At 40.5% G+C, this 16802-nt stretch overlaps 1 pseudogene; it reads left to right on the forward strand.

Annotated features, from left to right (window-relative positions):
• The first annotated feature begins 1029 nt into the window (after window positions 1-1029).
• Window positions 1030-16214, forward strand: LOC100455354 (protein ILRUN-like; annotated as a pseudogene).
• Window positions 16215-16802: the final 588 nt, after the last annotated feature.

Raw genomic sequence — 16802 nt, forward strand, 5'->3', positions numbered from 1 at the left:
AGCCCTGCTTTTGGGAGGCGCAGTATTCAGCCGAGGGCCACCCCTGGTAGCCCTCCCCAGCCTCCTTGGGAGCACACAGCTGTCTAGGATGCTTCTGGGCATCCTTTCCCTCCGTTCCACTCAGGGTCTGTGGTGCTCCACAGGGAGTCTCCAAAATGGCCCTAATGACCTAAAGACCCCCACCTTCTGCTCTCCACATCCTGAGTGGGCCCCTCCTATTTTTTACCCGAGCAAATCTGTGTGAGTGTGAATAAATTATCTGTGTGAATGGAATATAGAAGTAATGATTCGTGACTTTTGAGATTAGGTTATAAGGGACTACAGCTTTCATCTTGGGCTGTCTCTCTATCTCTGTCTCTCTCTCTCTTTCTCACCTCTTTCTCTTCTCTCTTTCTTCCTGTCTGTGTCTCAGATCACTTGCTCAGGGGCAAGCAAGTGGCCATGTTTGAAGTGCACTCAAGCAGCTCGGTGGAGATGCTCACATAGTAAGAACTAAATAAGGCTCTCAGTGCCACTGAGACCAGCCAGCAATCACATGAATGAGTTTGGAAGGGATCCAGGAGGCTTCAAATGGCTGCAGCCCGAGCCTATACAGCTTGACTGCAAACTGTAATTACTGTTTTTATTTGTTTTTTTTTTTTTTAGCAATTGTATGTTACCATATGGGTAGAGTTGGGTTTTGCCTTGTTATATAATCTAAACATCTTTTTTTGTTTAATAGGTGAATTAACTTGATAAGTGTTTAATAGGTGAATTAACTTGATAATTAACTTGATAAGGTGAATTAACTTGATAAGGTATTTGCTTTTGGAGAGGCGAGAGGTGGTGGAGCTAGAGGGGTGGGGGTGGGGAGAGTGAGTGGCAGAGTGACTTTACCCCTGTGAGACCGAGAGAGGCCCCGGGGCCTACCTCAAAGGAGTGGGGTCACAATGCTAGCTAGCAGCCAGCCCCCTCCTGGTCCCTGGGCCTGGCAGCACGGTGGCAGCTCGGTTGTGAGTAGGCGAGGAAGCAGGTGTCCAGCTCCCTGCCATGGAGGGCATGGACATGGACCGGGACCTGGAGCTGATGCAGAATTTCAGCTGCCTGAGCACCACCAACAAGGACGTGCTCATCTCCGAGTTCCAGAGGCTGCTCAGCTTCCCGCTCAACCCTGGCAGTTGCGCCTTCTTCCTGGACAGGACCAACTGGAACCTACAAGCAGCAATTGGTGCCTCTTATGCCTTTGAGAGCTCAAACATCAGTGTGCCCTCTATGTCCTTTGTCGAAGATGTCACCATAGAGGAAGGGTAGTCAATACCTCCTGATACTCAGTTTGTAAAAACATGGTAGATCCAGAATTCTGGGACGGAGGCCTGGCCTCCAGGGGTTTGTCTTAAATATGTCGGGGGAGACCAAGTTGGACATGTGAACATGCTGATGGTGAGACTGCTAGAGCCGCAAGAGATTACAGATGTTATTGTCCAGATGTGCAGCCCCGGCAGAGCAGGAATGTATCAGGGATGGTGACGGATGTGCACTGCTACAGGACTCTACTATGGAGATGTCATCTGGGTGATTCTCAGTGTGGAGGTGGGTGGACTTTTAGAAATAACACAGCAGCTGTCATCTTTTGAAACGGAGTTCAACACACAGACGCATTGCAAGGTAGAAGGAAACTTCAACCCTTTTGCCTCTCCCCAAAAGAACCAACAATCAGATGAAAACAACTTATAAGTCCCTGGGGGTTCCAAGTTCTACTCGATCAGCAAAAACACATGGGCTCCTGCTCCTGACCAAACTGAGCAAGACCAGGGCAGACTGTCACAGAACTCTGTAAATCTGTCTCCCAGCTGTCATGCAAACAACTTATCAGTAGTGACTTACAGTAAGGGGCTCCGTGGGCCTTACCCCTTCGGCCAGTCTTTTTTTTTTTTTTTTTTTTTTTGAGATGGAGTCTTGCTGTGTTGCCCAGGCTGGAGTGCAGTGGCGTGATCTCAGCTCACTGCAACCTCCGCCTTCCGGGTTCAAGCAATTCTCCTGCCTCAGCCTCCCAAGTAGTTGGGACTTACAGGCACACACCACCACGCCCAGCTAATTTTTGTATTTTTAGTCGAGATGGAGCGTCACCATGTTGGCCAGGATGGTCTCGATCTCTTGACCTTGTGATCCTCCTGCCTCAGCCTCCCAAAGTGCTGGGATTACAGGTGTGAGCCAGTGTGCCCAGCCCCCTTAAGGCCACTCTTAAATGGGTGTCAGCAAGAAGAAAAATTAACAAAAGACAGAAGGCCTGACTTTGGGGGTGGGGCAAGGGGTTTGTCTGTATTGCAGACCACATTGCACAGACCCCTGGCTCTGACCCCCTCTCATCCTGGAAGAAGAGGAAGAAGCAGAACAGACTAGTTTTGAGTAAACTTAGTATGTATGTGTAAAAAAAAAAAAAAAAAAAGTACTAGCTCTTAGTTCTGTCCTTTCATTTGATACTAGCTACTTTGATAGTTATTCTTTAGGTTGTTCACTATATTGTTGGTTTTCTCTCTTCTTTTGTGTGTGTGTGTGAGTTTGATGTTCAGGAATGCTCGTGTTTGTGTTGTGGTGTCTAGCCTTATATTTATACCATTATGTAATAACTTTAATCCTCTTTTCCTTTAACAATACCTTATTCCCACCTAAAATGTGCAATATAATTACTGTTTTCTCTTCCCTTCTATCTCTCCTCTACTACCAAATATTACCCAATACTATCTTTCTTAGTATTTATTTTTGTACGGTTAAATATGCTTAGACTTTTATTACATGGTTTGTTGGCTTTAAATAAAATCCTCTGACTCTCAGCTATTACTTATAAATCCCGCAATACATTTCTTTCTTTTCTGTATCGGTACACATCCACACCCACTTTTTTCCCCCTTTTCCCCCAAGTTTTTGTCAGCATGTATAATATTTAGATATTATTTTCTCACTTCAACTTCTGAAACCAAGAGGTTTCAGCCTCAGTAGTAAAGTTAAATATATTTGATATTGATCACCAGTCCTTTTGCCCACATCTCCCCCATCAGCTCTTGCTTGACTACTGTTCAGTCTTCTGGAAGAGTCTTTAAAAAGGCTCGTGGGAATATTGTTTGAGCTTTTTCATGTTTAAAACAATTTATCTGTAGCTTTTATTTTTGAGAGCAGCGTAGATGGCTCTTGGGTCACATTTTCTCCCTTTGAGTATCTTGTAGGTGTTGTTTTACTATCATTTAGCATTAAATCTTTTTGTGACCAGACAAATGTGTTCCTTTATAAGTGATTTGTGTGTGTGTGTGTGTGTGTGTATGTGTGTGTGCCTTTTACTATGACATGCTTCAGTGTTGACTATTCTGGATTAATATTTTCCTAGCAAAAAATGAGCCTTACATAGATATTAGTTTTCTTTAATTTCAGGAAACTTTCTTGAATTATATATTTAAATTAAATTTGTGTGTTTTTTAAAGTAATTTCAACTTTTATTTTAGGTTCAGGGTGTGCTTTGTTACATGGGTATATTGTGTGATGCTGAGGCTTGGGGTACGATTAATCCCATCATCATCTAGATAGTACCCAATAGTTTTTGTTTGTTTGTTTGTTTGTTTTTGAGACAAAGTCTTGCTCTTCTCCCCCAGGCTGGAGTGCAATGGTGAGATCTTGGTTCACTGCAACCTCCGCCTCCCGGGCTTAAGCGATTCTCCTGCCCCAGCCTCCCGAGTAGCTGGAATTACAGGTGTGCACTATCATGCCCAGCTAATTTTTATATTTTTAGTAGAGATGGGGTTTTGCCATGTTGGCTAGGTTGATCTCGAACTCCTGACCTCAAGCGATCCACCCACCTTGACCTCCCAAAGTGCTGGGATTACACGTGTGAGCCACCACGCCTGGCCAGTACCCAATAGTTTTTCAATCACTGCCCACTTTCCTTCCTCCCACCCCCATCTAGTAGTCCCCAGTGTCTGTTTTTCCCATTAATATATCTGTGTGTTCCCAATGCTTAGCTCCCAGTTATAAGTGAGAACATGTGGTCTTCAGTTCACTTAGGATAATGGCCTCCAGCTGAATCCGTGTTACTTCAAAGTATATGATTTTATTCATTTTTATTGTTGTGTAGCAGTCCATGGTGCATATGTACCACATTTTCTTTAGCTAATCTACTGTTGATGGGAACCTAGGTTGATTCCATGGCATTGATATTGTGAATAGTGCTGTGATGAACATACAAGTGCGTGTGTCTTTTTGGTAGAACAATTTATTTTCCTTTGGATATATACCCTGTAATAGGATTGCTGGGTCGAATGGCAGTTCTAAGTTCTTTAAGAAATCTCCAGACACTGCTTTCTACAGTGGCTGCACTAATTTACATTCCCATCAACAGGGTATATGTGTTCCCTTTTCTCCACAGCCTTGCTTGCCAGCATCTACTGTTTTTTGACATTTTTAATAATAGCATTCTAACTGGTGTGAGATGTTATCTCAATGTGGTTTTGATTTGCATTTCTCTGATGATTTAGTGATATTGATCATGTTCTCATGTGTTTTTTGACTACTTGTATGTCTTCTTTTAAGAAGTGTCTGTTTATATCCTTAGTTCACTTTTTAACAGGATTATTTTTTTTTTGCTTGTTGAATTGTTTACATTCCCTATAGATTTGGATATTAGACCTTTGTCAGATGCATAGTTTGTGAATATTTTTCTCTCATTCTGTAGGTTGTCTCTTTACTCTGTTGATAGTTTCTTTTGCTGTGCAGAAGCTCTTTAATTAGGTCCCACTTGTCAATTTTTGTTTTTGTTACAATTGTTTTCGAGGACTTAGTGATAAATTCTTTCCCAAGGCTGATGTCCAGAATGGTGCTTCCTAGGTTTTCTTCTAGGATTCTTAAAGTTTAAGTCATATATTTGTGTCTTTAATCCATCTTTAATTTTTGTACATGGTGAAAGGTACAGATACAGCTTCATTCTTCTGCATATGGCTAGCCAGCTATCCCAGCACCATTTATTGAATAGGGAGTCCTTTCCCACTGCTTGTTTTTGTCAATTTTGTCAAAGATCAGGTGTGCAGCTTTACTTCCGGGTTGTCTTTTCTGTTCCATTGGTCTACGTGTCTGTTTTTGTATCAGTACCATGGTGTTCTGGTTATATAGTTTGAAGTCAGGTAATGTGATGTTTCCAGCTTTGTTCTTTTTGCTTAGGATTGCTTTGGCTATTTGGGCTCTTTTTTGGTTTCATATGAATTTTAGCATAGTTTTCTCTAGTTCTGTGGAAATGATGCTGGTAGTTTGATAGGAATAGCATTGAATCTGTAGATTGCTTTAGGTAGTATGGTGATTTTAACAATATCAATTCTTCCAGTCTGTGAGCATGAATGTTTTTCCATTTCTATGATCTCTTTCAGCAGTGTTTTGTAGTTCTTCTTGTAGAGATATGCTTCAATGTTGACCACTCTGGGCTCATTTTTTCCTGGTGAACAATGAGCCTTATACAGATGCCAGTCCTTTTGAATTTCAGGAACATTTCTTGATTTCAATATTTAAATTTTTTTGTGGTTTATCATTTTGGTTTTCTTCTTTGGGAAAAAAATAAATTTCTTTAGTCATCTTCATGTGTCTTCCAGTTATTCTATTTTTCTCTGTAATTCGTTTTATTTTCTGACATATCCATTTCATTGTATTCTCTTTTCTTATTTGTAACCATATATACACATTTCTAATGCTTTTTCTTAGAATGTCTGATCTCCTTATGTGTCATTTAATTTTGTGTTTAAATTTGTAATGAGTCTTTTCTTTTACTTCTTTGTGGATATCTTCCCTGAAATCTTACATTTCTGTTTCTGGTTTTTCTTACTAAAGTTAATTGCTTTGATACATTTTAAAAATATTTATTCTTTTTTTTTGAGATGGAGTCTTGCTCTGTCACCCAGGCCAGAGTGCAGTGGTGCGATCTCGGCTCACTGCAACCTCTACCTCCCGGGTTCAAGTGAGTCTCTAGCCTCAGCCTCCTGAGTAGCTGGGACTACAGGCACACACCATCACGCCTGGCTACTTCTTGTATTTCTAGTAGAGACCGGGTTTCACCATAATGGCCAGGCTGGTCACGAACTCCTAACCTCAGGTGATCTGCCCACCTTGGCCTCCCAAAGTGCTGGGATTGCAGGCATGAACCACCATGCTCAGCCTAAAATATTTATTCTTATAATATCTTTATATCAATGTTATGTAGTTCTTTTGAAAAATTTTATTTTTCTACATATCCATAAAACTATTGAACTAATTGGCTTTTTATGAGCCAGCTATTTGCAGAAGATGTGTGTGTGTGTGTGTGTGTGTGTGTGTTTATAGAGGAGTGTTGAGAACTGGAGGGAGGGAAGGGGAAGACCAGGTTGGTTTCCTAAGCTTCACAATTCAAAGGCTCTCTCACTTCTCTCACCAAAAAGAAAGGCCGCTTCTGCATCTATTGATCGGGTGTATGATTCTTTCCTCTGCTTCTATGAATCAAACATAGTCTAGCAATGTTTCTTCTACTGGCTGTACTTACTCCAATATCTTCAACCATTGCTACAAAGGATGGATATAGTCTTTCCCTTCTAGAGTGAGTCACTCACATCTATAGCATAGCATATATTTTTAATGGTACATTCTGAGTTGTGCCTTTGCAGGGTCCCTTATCACCTGCTCATTATTTTTCTGTCTTCTTCCACATGACATCTATTTTTGACATTTCTTTCAGATATTTTAGCATCTGGAAATTATTTCTATTTTTCATTCTTCTTTTGCTTTTGTTTAATTTCCAAGCAGAGAGGAAAAGTATGCAGACTTATGTAGCTATGTAGTGGAAGTGCTCACTGACATCTCTTGACTAGTCTTCTTTGTAATTAACAACATAGGTTAGCAAGATGACTGAGTGAGATGAAACTAAGGTACGATTTCTGTTCCACGTTTAATTTTTTTTTTCTTTTCTTTTTTTTTTTTTTTTTTGAGATGGAGTCTGGCTCTGTCACCCAGGCTGGAGTGCAGTGGTACTATCTCAGCTTACTGCAAACTCTGCCTCCCAGGGTCAAGCAATTCTCCTGCCTCAGCTTCCTGAGTAGCTGAGACTACAGGCGCTTACCACCATGCCTGGCTAATTTTTTGTATTTTTAGTAGACAGGGTTTCACTGCATTAGCCAGGATGGTCTCGATCTCTTGACCTCGTGATCCGCCTGCCTCGGCCTCCCAAAGTGCTGGGATTACAGGCGTGAGCCACCGCGCCCGGCCCTGCGTGTTTAATTTCTTGTGACTAGCTGGCTGGTCAGTGAGACCACTTAGCTAGCGAAAATAAGTAAACTAGTCTGACAAAATTGTTCTAATATGCACAGTCTAAAAGTATTTCCATAAAAATAAGTATTTTTATTTGCTAATTCAGTTGAACAGCAGCAAAAACAATAAAAATAAAACACCAAGGGCAATTGACAAAATTACAATCTGAGGATTTTACTTTTGAATTTATGACCATAGTCGTCCTTCTACATTTTGTCATAATTTCTTACATTCATGAAAGATGACAAAAACGATTTGAATGCAGTTTGTTAATGTCATTTAATATTATTTTAGAGAAATATTAAATCACATCTAGCGCAACTGCTATGGTTGGAATGTGTCCCCTTCAAAATTCAAGGGTTGAAACTTACTGGCTAATGTGATAGTATTAAGAGGTGAGGCCTTCAAGAGGTGATTAGGCCATGAGGGCTTTTCCTTTGTGAAAAGGATTAAGGTCCTTATAAAAGAGACTTCATGTAGCATTTGGCTCTCTTGCCTTCTTGCCTTCAGCCTCCAGAACTTTGAGAAAATAAATTTCTGTTCCTTTTGTTTTTTGATGTTATGACTTTGGATTTCTATTCTTTATAAATTACCTAGTCAGTGGTGTTCTTTTTTTTTAATTTTCTTAAACAGAGACAGAGTCTTACTCTGTTGCCTAGGCTGGAATGCAGTAACATGATCATAGCTCACTATAGCCTCAAACTCCTGGTTTCAAGTGATCCTGCCACCTCAGCCTCCCATGGAGCTGGGACTACAGACATATGCCACTGCACCCAGCTAATCTTGTAAGTTGTTGTTGTCGTTGTTGTTTAGTAGAGGTGGAGTCTCGCTAAGTTGCCCAGGCTGGTCTCAAACTCCTGGGCTCAAGTGATTCTCTTGCCTTGGCCTCCCAAAGTGTGAGGATTGTAGGCATGAACACCTAGCCTAGGTCTGTGGTATTCTATTATAGCAGCATAAACAGACTAAGACAGAAGCTCACTAAACATACTTCCATTAAGGCTGTTTTGGCTAATCTTTTGCCATGTTTTTTTTTTGTTTTTGTTTTTGTTTTTTTTAAAGTAGTGCAACTTGGCTAAAAACATTGTCAAAGTGCTTTGAGGGTATTAGATTCAAATTCTGTTTGTATGGTTTTATTGTGTTTGGGCCCTAGAAATAAAGCTTACTCAGTAAAAGGATGTTTTCCAGTACAAAGAGTTGAATTTTCGGCTCCACGATAGCATGGTAATAAAAAGTTATGGCATTAAATACAGTCTTAGGAGTTGCTTTTCGATTTTCGGCCAAACCCAAAGATCCAGATTATAACTTATGTCTTCATCACTTCTTTGGAAGCTCATGAGCCCCTTCCACTAATATTTCCACAGTAAATGGAAATCTGTCCTCCATAATAGCATACTTGTGGTCAGATCTTATGGTATTTGGAAGAGTATTTTTTAAAAATTCTTTGCAAACTAAAAGAGACAGACCTTTTGAGTAAATTTTTATGTCTTCTTAGAAGTAGGTATCATAATTCTTGGCCCAGGAATGTAGATAATGTCAACTCTCTGGAACCCAGATTCTTCATTTTTCAAATGCCAGAGACTAGATGAATTGCTTTTTAATGCCTCTCAAGTTGTTAACTGAAAGGTGGGTGTAGAGCTATCTCAGAACACAATAGTTTTGAGGAATAACTTTTGAAAGTCATTGGGTAGGATGACCACCTAAGGCCCATTTGCTTGTGCTAACTTTTTCTTTTGAACATTTATTCAGGGATGAGCAATATTGGGGCTAAAATAGAGGTTATTGGGCAGATATTATTATCTACTCTCAGATAACCCTAGTATTTGTGATTACATGATTTTAATTTTATTCATTTAGGCAGTAAAAAAATTAAAGTTGTTTCTACTTGAACTACAATTACTCCCAGAAGGGATTATGCCTTAAGCTTCTGCTACTGACAGCTTTTATTATCATTTAGTACTTTAGACTGAAATCCCATTGGCATTCAATTTTACAAGACTGTTGTGGTTCAGAGATTGCATCTTATAAATATAGGAAGTGGGGTGGGGAGGGATAGGGAGTTGAAAGTCCCAGTTTTTTTGTTTTTGTTTTTGTTTTTTTTTGAGACAGAGTCTCACTCTGTCGCCCAGGCTGGAGTGCAGTGGCACAATCTCGGCTCACTGCAACCTCCACCTTCCGGGTTCAAGTGATTCTCCCGCCTCAGCCTCCTGAGTAGGTGGGATTACAGGTGCCCGCCACCATGCCTGGCTAATTTTCGTATTTTTAGTAGAAACAGGGTTTTGCCATATTGGCCAGGATGGTCTCGAACTCTTGACCTCATGATCTGCCCACCTTGGCCTCCCAAAGTGCTGGGATTACAGGCATGAGCCACTGCGCCTGGCCTATAAATATTCTTTACCAAGTTAAGAAAGTTTGTTTTTATTTCTAGCTTGCTGATGATTTTTAATTGATACGTAACATTTGTACATCTGATATTCTGTTACATGCATAAAATATGTAATGATCCAGTCAGGGTATTTGGGGTGTTCGTCACCCTGAGTATTTATCATTTCTATGTGCTGGGAACATTTCAAGTCTTCTCTTCTAGCTATTTTGAAATATACTAAACATTGTTATTAATCATAGTCACCCTACTCTGCTATTTAACATTAGAACTTATTCTTTCTAACTATGTGTTTGTACCCATTAACCAATCTCTCTCTATTTCCCTCCACACCCCCTGCCACTACCCACACACCCTTCCCAGCCTCTGGTATCTATCATTCTACTCTTTACCTTCATGAGAGCAACTGTTTTAGCTCCTAATATGAATAAGAACATGCAATGTTTGTCTTTATGTGCCTGACTTATTTCACTTAACATAATGACCTCCAGTTCCATTCATGTTACTGCAAATGACATGATTTTATTCTTTTTAAGGCTGAATAGTATTCCATTGTGTATATGTACCATATCTTCTTTATTCATTCATCCACTAATGGACATCTAAGTTGATTCTACATCTTTGTTATTATGAATAGTGCTTCAATAAACATGGGAGTGCAGATATCCCTTTTATATGCTGATTTCCTTTCCTGTGAATAAATACAGTAGTGGGATTGCTGAATCATACAATATTTCTCCTTTTAGTTTTTTGAGAAATCTCTATACTGTTTTTCATAGTGGCTGTACCAATTTACATTCTCACCAACAGTGTTTGAGTTCCCTTTTCTTTGCATTCTTGCTAGCATCTGTAAATTATTTTGTCTTTTTAATAATAGCCATCCTAATTGGAGTGAGATGCTATCTCGTTTTAGTTTCGATATGCATTTCCCTGATGATTAGTGATGTTGAACATTTTATCATAAACTTTCATAAACTCATTGCTGGCCATTTGTGTGCTTTCTTTTGAGAAATGTCTACTTATGTCTTTTGCCCCCTTTTTAATGGGATTTTCTTTCCCCACTGTTGAGTTGAGTTCCTTGTATAATCTGGATATTAGTCCCTTGTTGGATGAAAGGTTTGCAAATATTTTCTCCCATTCAACTGGCTGTTTCTTCACTCTGTTGATTGTTTCCTTTGTTGTGCAGAAGCTTTTTAGTTTAATGAAGTCCCATCATTCTATTGTCATTTTTGTTGCCTGTGCTTTTGAGGTCCTAGCCATGACATGTTTGCCTAGACTCAAGTCCTGAAGTGCTTCCCCTACGTTTTCTTCTAATCATTTTATAGTTTCGAGTCTTACATTTGTCTTTAATCCATTTTGAGTTGATTTTTGTATATGGCAAGAGAAACGGGTCCAGTTTCATTCTTCTGCCTATGAATATCCAATTTTTACAGCACTGTTTATTGAAGAGAGTGTCCTTTCCCTGAGGTATGTTCGTGGTGCTTTTAAAAAAAAGTGTTTGTTTTTACCAAGTGTTTTTGCTGCACTACTGATATGATCATATCTTTTTCTTCTTTATTGTATTAATGTGGTAAGATACATTGTTTTATTTGCAAACGTCAAACCAACCTTACATTCCATGAAAACTCCAACTGGTTGTGATTTTTAAAATTATTGCTAGGCTATATTTTCTAATATTTTCTTTGAGGTTTTTGCATCAATGTTCATGAAAAAGCTTGGTTGGTAATTTTCATTTCATTTGATGTCCACAGATTTTGATATCCAGGTTTTCTCCTCATTTAATGAGTGGAATGCAGTCTCTCTTTTTATATTTTCTGGGAAATTTGTGTAATATTTTTGTTGTTTCTTTCATAAACATTTATAGGAATTCACAGGTAGAGCCATCTAGGCCTAGGATTCCTTTGTTAGCAGGGTTTAAATTCCATATTTGATTATCTGCCTTTTTGTGTCCCTGATTATTTTATACAAATGCCAGATGAGTATGTATGCTATATATAATTGTTGTGTGAAGGAGTTACATATACAAAGTGACTCTCAAATGTGGAAAGATCCAAGAAACCAAAGAACTAAGCAGACAAATCTAGTTTGTCAATGGAGGGCAATTTATTAGGGAACTTATGGATGGAAGCATGGTCTCAAACAGCTGCAAGACAGGTAGATTTCCACACTATTACTTCCGATACTCAGGGCTTACATACCATAGGGAAAGGGGTAAGTGCTCTATAGAGACAATTGAAGGCAACCCTCCAGAACAGGCAAGGATGCTGTGTGTGTCGTGGCCTATAATCTGGGTGACCACATCAAGGGTGCTTGGATCTAAAGGCAGGATTTATGTTGAGTACATGTTCTCACACTAAGAACAGCAAATAAAGTGGGAACCAGGAGGCATTCACAGGACTGGAGCTAATCAGAAGTCAACATGGCAGACTAGCATCCAAGCTGGAGTCACTTTTGTCTCCACAATAATTGTAGTTAATTTGAATCTCTGTGCGATGTTATCTTCCTCAAGAGAGGATTTACTATTGTTTCTCAGAAGGGTGGGTCCTTTAATAATCAGAGAGTGAGATGACTTGAATCTGGGCCTCGTTCTTTGGGAGGATAGTCTGTTTCTGGCACCCCTATCTCTAGGGTTTACCCCTTCCAAGGTCCAAACTGGAAGCTTGGGTATCTATTAGGGTCCCTTGTTTTTGCTGAAAGAAAACAGTCTTCTTTGCTTTTCCCGCCAGTTCCTTGGAATTGTTTCAAGTTATACTTAGTTTCTCAGCGGTTGCTCTCTGTCCTGACTGTGTGCTTCTCAGTCTATGTTGTCTGAGTGGCAAATGTCCCCAGGAGAAAAAGTCAGATCACATCTTGGGTTGACTTTCCTGGGTTTCCAATCTCTCCGGGATCTTCACAGAGATATTTATTTTATTGTCTCCAGCTTTTCTGGTTCTTAACAATGAGGAGGTTGGCCTGAAACAAGTTAATTCCACCAAAGTCAGAAGTTAACATTGCACGTTATCCTTGAATGAAAGCATAAAGGAAAGGTGGCTTTTAAAAAGTAAGTACTCCTGTTATTAATACTTACCAGTGCAAGTCCAACAGTCTTAGGGAAAGACAGTTTAAGAAACTTTGAGTATTGAAATTTTAATTTGCACTTTGGGTAATGCATATTCTAAACTGAGAAAAGTAATATCCATTAGTAGAATGTGTTTATCGAAGAATAGAGACCCCTGGTTCTTTCTAGCAGGATAAGCAGTGATTGCTGAACTTTGAACTGGGTAATAACAAGTTGATACTAAGCACTATACTTATTATTTACTCTTTACTCTTGTGCACTTGTATTTCTCAAAATGTACCGTGGAACAGTTGGAGCACAAGTCGAAACAAATCTAAAAATATTCTTGTGAAAAATGAATCATATACCAGCTGGTTGCTACGTTTTTGTTGACAGGAACCTGATGACATGTATTGTGGCTTTATTTTCTAAATAATGATGTGCTTTTTTTTTGAATATAAAAATAACACCACCAGACAGCAACTTTAAAGCATGGACTTTAGGCTGTTTTTAGCAGTACTGATAGGTTTACCTTTACCCACTTGCCCTCACCTTTCCCATCTGATAGAGTCCTGCCCATATCTTGCATTTATGGGATGAGTCCTCAGGTTATGTATTGAATCTACTCCCTTAACTAGAAATCTTAGACTCCTAAACATAGCGTTTTCTCTACTGAGCTAATAGGCCCAGCTCGTGTAAAACCAGGTGCTTAATGTCATTAGTAAAGACTGAAATCTTATTAAGATAAATTATTTATGATGGGTGATGCAAAGATTCAATTCAAAGTGGTATAAACTATCAACATACAGGAGCCTGAGTTACTTTTTGTGCACTTATAGTTTCCTTAACAGAATGAACTTCAGTGAAAGGGAGGAAAATAAACTTAATTTATATTCTGGGGAATTAAACACATTGATCTTTAACTAGTATAAGCCCAACAATTGTTTAAAGGGAGACAAATCATGCTGTATGTAGCTCTTATTCAACTGTCATAAACAAACTAATGATCAGTGGTGATTCCAAAAGTAAATGTGAACCAGGCGTGGTGGCTCACCTCTGTAATCCCAGCACCTGGGGAGGCCGAGGCAGGTGGATCACCCGAGGTAACGAGTTCCAGAACAGCCTGACCAACATGGCAAAACCCTGTCTCTACTAAAAATAAAAAAAATCAGCCAGGCATGGTGGCAGGCTTCTGTAGTCCCAGCTACTACTCAGAAGGCTGAGGCACGAAAATTGCTTGAACCCGGGAGGCGGAGGTTGCAGTGAGCTGAGATTGTGCCACTGCACTCCAGCCTGGGCGACAGAGCAAGACTCCATCTAAAAAAAAAAGAAAAAAAAAAGCAATTGTACATTAAATATAATGCTGTTTAAATTTTGAGCCCTTCTGAATTATGTAAAGTGTTTGTTTAATAAAAGTGAAGTACCCTTTAAAACTGTGCTGTCCGATACAGTGGCCAATTGTCATCTGAGTGACTTTGAGCACTTATAATGCAGAGAATGTGCATTGAGGTGGGCTCTAGGTGTAAACCTCATACCTGATTGCTATTCACCTGAGTGAATAACAAAAACAGGAATATAAAATATCTCATTAACTATTTTAAATATTTATATGTTGAGGTGATGTTGCTTGTACATTAAATTAAATGCAAAATATTATTAAATTTAATTCTACCTGTATTTCTTTTTACTTTTTAATGTGGTGACTCGACAATTTTTAGTTCCATATGTGGTTTACATTGTATTTCTATTGGTCAGAACTGCTTGAGAAGCTCAAAAATGTTGGACAACATTTAGGAATGTAAAAGTAAATCTCTCCACATCCAGTATTAATATGAAAAGTGGAATATTTCTAAACACAGATGCTCCCTTCCTGCCGAGGGGCTGCAGACACCCTAACTCTAGCCCACAGAGACCTACTGCAGCTCCTCACCTTCAGAACTGTCGGATAATGAATCTGTGTTGTTTTAAGCTACCGAGCTTGCAAAAATTTATGACAACAGCTAGAGGAAACTCATACAAACACAGAGGATGAAACTGAGACTCCAAGAATTTAAGAAACTTAACCAAATCACAGGTGTTTGAGGAGCGTCTGTGGCTCAGACCTAGGGCTTCTAATTCCCAGTGTAGTGATATTGATCTCACACCACTGATGCAGTGAAAGTAATAAACCAAGAGACCACTGTAAACTGAGGTCACAGCTGTCCCCTCTTCTCAATGCACTGAGGAAAGCCTCCTTAGAGAAAAATCAATCAAATATTAGATCAGTAAATTGCTTTTGAAATTTAAGATGTTATGGTCTCCTTTAAAAGTATTCTTGTAATAAGACACTTAGGAAACGTGTCTTTCCTTTAGTCAGTGGGTGGGAGGAGAGCGAAGTTTGAAACAGACTGTAAAAGAGATGAATTTTAACATTAAAGATTTATGCACTCATGACTATGAGCTCAGAAATGAAGGTTAATTGGGGAAATATCCTTGAAGAATTGGCGCAAAGATTGCTGGAAACCATTGCGGGCATCATTATGCGGAATTCGTGCCACATTCTTTTAACTCTTCATGAGGCAGAGAAAAATGCCTGGTTCTCAGCACTCACAGGGTTTATAGCTCGGTCAGTTACAGTGTTGCAGGAATGGGGCCACCGTGGAGGAATCGCAGAGTACTCTATGGTTCTAGGTCACAAACTCACTCCCACATTCTGGGAACCTACTTGATAATGGCAAGCTGGTAGTCAAAAGCCAGGTTGAGGGCAGCTTTTCTTCTTCCCAGCTCTCTCCTTTTCCTGTCCTTGCGGGTCCTTCTGTTCTTCCCTTCTGCCTCTGGCCCTTCTCTCCTGCATCCCATCTGTTACGCCATCCCATCTGTTCCCCTGGCCAGTTTTCTCCTGATATCGCTGGAAGTTCCTGCTGGCCTTTGTGACAGGGTCAACCTACCCAGGACTCTACAGACCCTAGTCTCCACCCACCTTCTCTTCTGTCGCATTTGTCAGCTCAGTAACGCTTCCCAGGTGATCAGTCGCTCAGGTCAAACACGGGGCCCTCGCCTCTGCCCTGTCACCTTGTCACTGGCCTTGTCCCTTCCAGGCCCTTCTCCAGGGATCCTTGAGGGGCCCTCGGCTCAGCGTGCCTGTCCAGCCCTGCGATCTGACACTCTCTCATCGGTCCATGCCCACCTCCCGCCCTGCCTCTTTCGTCCTGCTTTCCTGCTTGGAAGATTTATTCTTGCTTCAGGACCCTTGCTCATGCCTGTACCTTTTGCTAAGAATGACTTTCCTTCAAGTATAGGACCTGGCAAGGAACTTCCCACTGATCTTTAAGACTCATGGCAAGCTTTATGTTTCCTAGAAAGCTGGCCCTGACCTACAGCCCTCCCACTGGGGGAACTGAGGCCCCTGCCACTGGGTGTTGGCGCTGCCTCTGCAGACACCTACTGATGCCTGTGGCCTGGGCCGATGCTGGCCACGCCGCCTCCACTCTGCTGAGTGCCCGCCTCTGCACAGTCTCTGCTACACTTCATGGCTAGAACATGTGTCTCCTTATAGCCGGATCACGTCTCAGCCTCATGCCTCTGGGGACTGACGCACCTGTTACATGGGAGCTGCTCAGTGGAAGATGAGCAAAATCATCCCAGTCACATGTCAAGAGATTTGTCACTAAAAGAACAGATCATGTAGGCATGAATGTTTGAATATTTGTCTCATCATTACATTTCTCTAGAAATACAAGAGCACGTGAATAGCATACTTTTTTTGTTTTACAGAGAACTATTGCTTTCTTTAAAATGGCAAAACAGGCTGGGTGTGGTGGCTCACTCCTTTAATTCCAGGACTTTGGGAGGCTGAGGCAGGTGGATCACCTGAGGTCAGGAGTTCAAGACCAGCCTGGCCAACGTTGTGAAACCCCGTCTATACTAAAAATAAAAAAATTAGCTGGGTGTGGTGGCTCACGTCTGTAGTTCCAGCTATTCGGGAGGCTAAAGCATGAGAATCGCTTGAACCCAGGAGGCAGAGGCTGCAGTGAGCTGAGATCATGCCACTGCACTCCAGCCTAGGCAACAGAGTGAGACTTGCTCTCAAATAATAACAATAATAAATACATAAAATAAGACAAA

Source organism: Pongo abelii, chromosome 12, assembly GCF_028885655.2.
Source record: "Pongo abelii isolate AG06213 chromosome 12, NHGRI_mPonAbe1-v2.0_pri, whole genome shotgun sequence".
NCBI classification, from domain to species: Eukaryota; Metazoa; Chordata; class Mammalia; order Primates; family Hominidae; genus Pongo; species Pongo abelii.